General features: G+C 41.0%; 1 long non-coding RNA gene across 1 annotated transcript; it reads left to right on the forward strand.

Moving 5' to 3' along the window:
- The first annotated feature begins 574 nt into the window (after positions 1-574).
- LOC145660268 (uncharacterized) lies at positions 575-2,650 on the forward strand. Its single transcript, XR_014126515.1, has 3 exons — positions 575-869; positions 1,031-1,098; positions 2,484-2,650. It is a non-coding gene; the product is annotated as an uncharacterized LOC145660268 (long non-coding RNA).
- Positions 2,651-8,878: the final 6,228 nt, after the last annotated feature.

Consider the following 8,878-nt stretch of genomic DNA (forward strand, 5'->3'; position numbering starts at 1 on the left):
GGGTGGAAACAGGACTTTGTACCACAACCAGAGACCTGACAGCAGGCTGGACAGGAGACGAGTGGGTTCCAGCTTGGGCAGCGGGATGGACGGGAGCCCGGCTGAGAGTAGGAGCACAGGATACGGGATAACAGGAACCCAAACCACAGCTGGGATTGGGACAGTTACAAAGACAGGAATGGGGACAGACAAAGGCAGACACTGGGATTGGTAGAATAACAATGAAAGATTGTCAATTCCAGTACAACAGAGATGTTACAGGAGGTGAAGTGGGTGGCTAGGCCGGGAATGAGGGAAAGAGAGAGAGAGAGATAGAGAGATAGAGTTAGATAGAGAGAGAGAGAGAGAGAGAGAGAGAGACACTAACAAATGCCTGGAACTCAAGCGCACACTGACAAAACAAGTCCAACAGCTTCATTCTAAACCTACTACTACAATAACATTTGAAAATGGTTAAAGGTTTTTTTTCCGAGAACAAATGTAGTCTTAATGACATTGACAATGTCAACTTTTATTAATTACTAATAATATTATCAATATTAATCAATATCAATATTGTCAACTCTCAGTCAAGTATAATGCCAAAATTTGTAATTTCAGATTGTAGCAATACAGAGACTCATTCATGCTCCATCCTCTTTGTTTTTGTGCCAAAAAAACATTTGCATTGAATGCTTGTTATGAAATTCATACAATATAATATTAAAAGTGACAAATAACACATCAAATTTTAATTCTGCTTCCTACATTCCCACATGCAGGAAATGCAGACAATTCTCCAGTATACACACGTCATGTCATCTTAGCTGGTGTGGGGGGTTTACTGCTGTTGATGGGATTAGGAGGAGTCATCTGCTGGAGATACAGAGGTATACACACACACACACACACACACACACACACACACACACACACACACACACACACACACATACACATACATATATACATACATACATACATACATACTTACATACATACATACATACATATCTATCCACATCCATCTCACACTGAGTTCATTTTGTAGTTCAGAGATGTGAACAGACGGTGAGCAGAGAGGGACAAACAGGACAGAGGAGAGATCAGCAGACACAGGTGAGTGTCACACATCCATGTTATAATATCAGTGAACTCTGATTCAGTACACAGATCTGTTCTACAGTGCCAAAGCTTGGATCAGGAATCTGACTGTTTCTGCATGAATGTTAAACCCAATGAAAAAGGCATGCAGGTACTGGTGAGAGGTTGTGTGTATCTGAGAGTATGGAAGAACTTTAAGGGTTCTTGTGTACACAGAGAACTTCACTACAGTCTCTTTGCACACAGTTGATTCCGAATACTAAATTGTGATGAACAGTTTGACATCATCCAATATGCAGTAGTTCAGCAGAGCAGTTCTTATTTGTTTAATATTCTGTAGTTTAACAGAGCAGTTATTTGTTTAATATTCTGTAGTTTAACAGAGCAGTTATTATTTGTTTAATATTCTGTAGTTTAACTGTTATTTGTCTAATGTGCTGTGGTTCACCAGCATGACAGTTATTCACTTAAGACTTTTGCAGCATGTGGCTCTGCTAGAGATGATGGGCACTGCATCATGCAAACAGGGTTATCCTGGCCATCTGGTATAAGGGAAAATAATGAACATTTTATTTTGTGCCGACCAATCCCTTTAAGTGGCACCAGAACGAGGCAAGAAACCTTCGGTCTGACTAATTTTCAAGATCTTGCCAGTAAAAACTCATTAATTAAAGAAAAAGTGATCCACGTACATTTATCATTAGTATTTAAAAAGGGCAGGTGATGTATGTATGTGGTTACTCTCCTCAGCCACTTTATTAGGATCACCTTTACACTACATCATTATCTTCTAGCTGCGTGTAGTTCCTCAGGCTTGTGTATAAACTCCAGACACACTGCTGTTCTTGTTACACACTCATACATGCCCTAAAGACACTACCACTGCAGAGACACTTGTTCCTTGACAGTGGTCCACCATCCAGGTAGGATCCACTCAGCAGTGCTCCAGTGGTCACCCAATAAACAGTGGTGCACACCTGTAAGATAGGTGCACCTATTACAGTAAAGACTGACTTCAGGTGAATGCTGGTTATTCCTTTTTTATAGTGGCTAGTGATTGATTACATGTTTGTGAATGAATATAAATCAGATTGAATGGAAGCCTATTATGTGTAGGTATAGAGCAGGGGTCTAGGTGTAAACACATCTGCATATGCGGATGTGTGCGTTAATGTGTACATAAGTTGTCTCATTTGCCTTGTTTGGTTTTCTACAGGAACACTGTAATGTAGTTTATTATAAACCCAAGTATTGTATTATAATGTATTTTACTGTTGTATAAATGCAACATATTTTTTCAATATGTTATGTATTAATAACTGTAATAAACCACACAACAGTGTGGGCATTATTCTGTATGCGTGTGTGTTAACATTTTGTAATTTTGATATTTTCTGCAGGATGATGTGATGTATTCTACTGTAGCCCATATTAACACCACCAGACCAGCACCCAGAGAAATGGATAATGGAGATAATACAGAATACGCCAGGATCAAACTAAATTAACAAACTTAAATTCACACACGAGTGTACGTGCACACACACACACACACACACACACACACACACACACGCACACACACACACACAGACTTTTATTGTATGGTATCTAGCCAATGAACTGTTATGTTCTTATGTCTTGGTTTCAGTGCTGTCTTTGTATAATTTGCTGTATCTATTGGTAATTACTAATTAACTGCTAATTAGTTACTCCAGGTGTGGTTTCAGACTGGCATAAGTTAGGAATTGTAGGTGGAGGACTAACAGTGACAGGGGCAGGACTAAGACTGATAATATTACAGTGTAGCCACTCCAAGAACCAGAGTACTTGTGTTTCATTCCTTTTGATTTTATCTTCTACTTGGGAAAGGAGGCTAACTGCTAAATCTAAATGTTAAACGCTGTAAACGTCAATTAAAATGTTTTCAGTCTGTAACTATAATTGTGATTCCTACAAGTATCATTTCCTACAAGTATCATATGTCTGCACAATAATAAAAACAATTTATTATATTTATTACATTATGGATTTTTTCATCAGAATGGTTTTTCTTCATTTTATTTGTGTATCTCTGTTGAAGCATTTTCGGATATTTAATCTTTAAATTGTAGCACATTTTTATGTTAAGCAGGTCATTTTATAGTCAAATGCCGTCCGTTGTCTGTACACATCACTTCCACTGTGAGAGTCTATTGCTGTTTCATAAATAAAGAGCCAAAGCAGGACAGAGAGTTGTGGTTTCTGTTTATACCCACTGATAACCACATACATCATGAAGGTGTGTGTGGTGCAGTTCACTGACAGCTGTTGGATGTCACTGTCTGTTACTTTCTCTTTAGGACCGAGGTTGAACTCCAAAGTAGAGCAGATGGTTCTGCAGAATTGTACACAGTGTGAAACCAGATCAGTGACATGGAAACAGTCTCACTCAGACTCGAGCAAAAACACCAAATGTGAAAATCACCTTTTATCCCAAACAGGCGACTCGGGTTCAGTTCTTGGTGTGAAAGGGTTTATATGTAGGCTGGTCATAGGAGGTGGTTGCTTAGGGCAGTAGAGCTGTGTTGAAAAGGTTCTGCAAAGTGAATTTATTTTGCTGTTGTAGGTGAGGGAGTTGGCTTGCTACAGCTTTATATGACATTATTACCAATATAGTTATACTAAAATATAAATATTAGGAGTGTAATGGTATGTATTTTTATCCCAAATCACCCCATACACATTACAGTTCAGTGTATGCAGTCATACGGAGAGTACACAGTAGCCTAAGTGTGAAGGCCGATGAACATAATGTGGAATCAAACTTCACATCTGCGATTTCCACTCCAAACCTTAAGCTATAAGCTATTAGCAAGTTAGCAACATGCGAGGGTAAATGTAGCTCAAGCTCGTTAGCAAAATTTACTGAATCATTAACACTATGACCTGTTTCTTTCAAATCACCTGTGTGGGAAAGTTTCTCAGTGACCTGAGTGGTGGACGAGGACAGTATGTTGGTGTTGTAGGGTGTGTGTGCAAAAACACATTCTAGATTTATTTGGGTGAACTAGAACCATAACCTGGCTAGTTTTAGCCAATTAAAAATATGATTAAAATCTTTGTTCTTCAATTTTGGAATGTATTGTTACCAACTGACCATGTCTTTGAAAGTGGGATCACAGATGATTTTGTCTAATTAGACTTCATAGTGTATTTGTATAAAGACAAATAGAATATTAATTTTTTTGTTATTCACCAGTGTTCTAATCTTATTTGAACTGTTCAAAACTCTTAAAAGACGAGCATCTTTACAAGCAGATAAAGTTAAGGCTACACCTGAAATGTTAGTCTGTTACCGATGAGGAACTGAGGGTACTTAGTAAGTCGGATAAAGTGGCTCTACTGCCTCCTGCTTATTAACTGGAGCTATGTCTTTCCAATTAAATGTTGTCCTCCTCTGCTAAAGACTAACAGAAGAGCACTACGTTACAGAATGCAAACAGACAAAATCGTTGCATGAAGTAAGGATTATTTAAGGCAGTAAGTCAAAAAGTCAAAAGATATTTCAGAAAATGAAAAGACAGGTTGGGGAAAATAAAGGCAAAAAAGAAATACAAAATAAATTGGTAAAAAGAGCTGGGAAAAGTTAAAGAGTAGGGCTAATTTTGTTGGAGTGTTTGGCACAGGACAAGGTGCTTCTTACAGCCTGCCATGCTCGTCTGAAGAAGATGCGTACTCTCTTCAACTTCTTGTATTGTACTGAGCCTTTATATTTAAAACAAAAGTAGAATTTTAAAACTGTGTTCATGGAGTGGATGTATGTAAACTCTGATTATTGAAGTGGTGCTTTGATGTTACTCACAAGCTGGGGTGCTCTCCACTTTGGGTGCCTGAAATCATTAAGATTGCGTTTGGCTAGTTGTCGAACAAAATGCAATCGATTATGTTATTTGGCAGCGAAATCACAAAGGGGGACACCATTTCGGGGACTGGATGACAACCATTGGTCATATAAAACCTTCAAATGGACCACACACTGTGCGTCCAAAAAGTAATGCATTAGGGCTGAACCCCAAAGAATCTTGAAATGTGACGGATAACAAATAGGAGCAGAGGAACACCTTCATCCCAATCTTTATCATACTCAGCACAGTAAGACCTCAGCATATTTTTGAAAGTTTGATGGAACCTTTCCAATGCACCTTGAGACTCAGGGTGATATGCACTGGAGAAGTGGTGTTGGATCTTTAACTCATATTTTACTTGGGCAAATAGGTTTGAAGTGACATTAGTCCCTGTTAGATTGGATACATTTAGGTAGGCCAAAGGTAGTACAGAACTTAATCAATGCTTTAAACACAGCTTTAGATTTATGTGAACGAAGGGGGAATCGCTTCTGGGTACATAGTGGTGGTGCACATTAACGTCAACAAGTAACGATGTCCTGCCCATGTCTGTGGCAGGGGACCTACCCAATCTATGAGAACTCATTCAAAGGGTTCACCCACCAAAGGAATTGGAACCAAAGGTGCAGGGGGAATAACCTGGTTTGGTTTCCCAACAAGTTGGCATGTATTACAAGACCGACAGTAATTCACTACGTCTTTTCGGATTGACGGCCAAAAGAAATGTCTCAAAATCCGCTGTGCAGTCTTTCGCACACCCAGATGACCTGACAATGGGTGATCATGTGCTAAAAACAAGATATGGGCACGGTATTTAGCTGGTACCACTATTTGCGTCACTGTGTTCCACTCTTCACTAGGGTGAGTCAAAAACTATTTCCACATTAGCACTTCGTTTTCAAGGTAATACTCACTGGTATATCCTGTAGCTTTTTCTCCTTGTTTATCTATGAGGGTGAAGCAATGAAAAGGGTGCTGTCTTCTCTCTGAACCACAGCCAGCTCCTTTTGTGACATGAGATCGGGCATCTCAGGATCAGGAACAATGGGCACAACTTTTTCTTTAGGCGCTGCAAACACAGGTGCATCACCACCTACTGGCACATCACACATGAATGTTCCTTTCAGGGGAAGCACATCACCAAGTTTCTGTGCCTGAGCACAGGTCAAAACACAAGCAGGAAATGTGCCTAATGCCTCTTGTGTAGACTCACTAACCTCCACAGGATTCTCTATTACCTCAGGCATAGGGAACACCATACCAGTGGTCATATCATTACCTAAAATGAATGATACACCACGGATGGGCAGTTCAGATTGTACCGCCGCTTTAGCTGGCCCTGAATACACACTTGAGCATAGGTACAGATTATGTACAGGGAGCCTCATAATACTTAGTCCTACACCCTGCACAAACACATGGTTACCACTATATGTGTCTGATGACAATGACAGCACACTTCCCAATATCAGTGATACAGCAGCACCAGTATCCCTTAATCCCGTGATTGGCCGTTGTCCCTCATCATTAGTGAGAGACAGAACCTTGGAAAATAAGGGGCTGAAAAGCAGGTTCTAAACATTCAATTGTATCTGAGGGTAGAACACTCATCGCATTTATTTTCTTAGCTGCTCTTGCTGCCTTGCACTGTAGGGTTGGACAAGATGCAATGATGTGCCCTTTTTCATGACAATAGAAACACTCCCTTGTGTCCATTGTAGGAGAGGAAACAGGTGCTCGTGGTGGTTTCAGGGTTTTGTGAGGACTAGGACTAGGCAGAGTTGTAGTTGTATAGGTACACAGAGCAAACTCAGTTTTGTGAGTTAGAACATTCATCCGCCATAGTAGCAGCAGATGCCACTGTGCTCGCTTTCTACTCATTCAAGTAGACAATTCTTTCTGGCGGACAATTTTTAAACTCGTCGAATGTTTTCACACTACTTGCACTACATCACTTCTCAAATAAACAGGTTTTCTCCCTTGCAAACTGTATGTGTCTGGTTGGGGGATTTTCTCAAATGCCAAAAATTCTACCTATAGGCTTCTGGCACCAATTCATAAGCATGCAGTATTGCAGCTCTCACAACATCATAGTTAAAGCTCTGCTCTAAAGTTAATGATGAGCAAACCTCTTGTGCTTTTCCCACTAACTTGCACTGGAGCATGAGTGGCCAAAGATCCTTAGACCAATTTAATGCTGTGGCAATACCTCTATCCCGAAATGCTTGTACTAAACTTCTGCCGGCTGACGTCAAATCCATGTGCCACCTGTGTAGCGGATACAGGAGCAGTGAGCGATCCTGGCAGGCATGGTTTTGGTACCTGGCTACTGCCTTTAGCCAAGCCATCTGATATAGGGGAGGAGAACTTCCGGGGCCGAGGAATAGGACCCTCAGGACCCATGCTCTGCCTCCGGATTGCTGCCTCCTTATCTGCCTTTTCAACCTCAAGCTGTAAGGCCCACACCCTCAGTAACTGTCTCATGTTCCTGCCTCTTGATTTCCAGCTCCATAGCCAGCATCTGGTCACCACCAGGAAACTGGATGATCTGAGGCTCTATGCGTGAGCCGACCACAGAGTCGTCTCTGGTTTCCACCATTGACATGCCCTGTGTCAGGTTCACCACAACACCAACAGGACCACCTCGTTCTGGCAAAATTCCCCCTTGTACTAAGCAGGCCTCTAAGACTTCCTTGATTTCCCATTTTGTGGCTGAATAGGTCACCACAACGTCAAAGAAATCTGCTAGTAGTAACAGGTCTGCCTTTCTACACAGATCAAACTGCTCCAGGGTAGGACAAAGAGTAAAACCAGACTAATCAAAACTCACAATCCTAAGACAAGTGCTCCCAACACACTATGGCAAAACCCAAATGACACAACCACCCGTCCCACAAGAGAACACCACCAACCAGCACAGAAAACCCACCAAAACACACAAGGGGCAAAGAAAAAAAGGAACAAAGGACCCAATTATGCCCCAGTTATGTTACGACCCTGTCTAGGCTGGGAGGCTGTAACACAGGGTTGAGTATTACAACAGTAGAAATGAGTAACAGGATAAATAACAAGACAAAGTTGACAGCAAAGATCTAGTGAAGTTACAAGCTTTAGCTGTTTAAAGACAAGAAACTGGTGCAATTGCATCAGGAGTGACCAAGGCCAACAAAACAAAACCACACTAGAAACAAAACAGCAACTGACTAAGCTAACAAATGAAACTTACAATGACTACACTGTTTGAAACAAAGATAAACCCACACCCAAACAAAAGGGCAGCCACTCCCTACCACCAGTGTGTAACTATATACGGGACAATATATATATAAGACACAAGAACATATAGTAACAAGCAATCAAACAAGGGGCAAATCCAGTCATACACATAAAGTCTAGCAAACACAAGCTCAAAATGTAGCAACAAGTCAGGAGCAGGAAAAGGAGCAGGAGGAGGAGCAGGAGGAGGAACAGGAGGAGGAAGAGGAGGAGGAGCAGGAGCAGGAGGAGGAGGAAACTCTTCTCCAATGAGCCCTAATCCAAGCATTTTGTCTCTTCCTCTTCCTTTTATATTGTCCTCTGCTCACCGGAAAACCTGGTGTAGATTGGGATAGAGGCAGAGGCAAAACTGTAACACAGAATGCAGACATACAGGCGGACATAACAGGTGGATAATTATTGATTGATATAGATGTTGAATTCTCCTGATTTATCTAGAGTAGTGGTCATTGCATTTGCTTTCCAGGTCACAGGTCCCAGCTTACATACTGTGCAGAAGCATTTCTCTTTCATCCATTTTTGGTGTTTACTGTATAAAATGGTTGGAACAAAGGGAAGCATGGGCAGGCGAGGCTAAAGAACTGCACAGGGAAATCAACTTAAACGCAGCATCATAGAACTGCAGCTGAGCT

The sequence above is a fragment of the Electrophorus electricus genome, chromosome 2 (genome assembly GCF_041902795.1).
Source record: "Electrophorus electricus isolate QZ-2024a chromosome 2, ASM4190279v1, whole genome shotgun sequence".
NCBI classification, from domain to species: Eukaryota; Metazoa; Chordata; class Actinopteri; order Gymnotiformes; family Gymnotidae; genus Electrophorus; species Electrophorus electricus.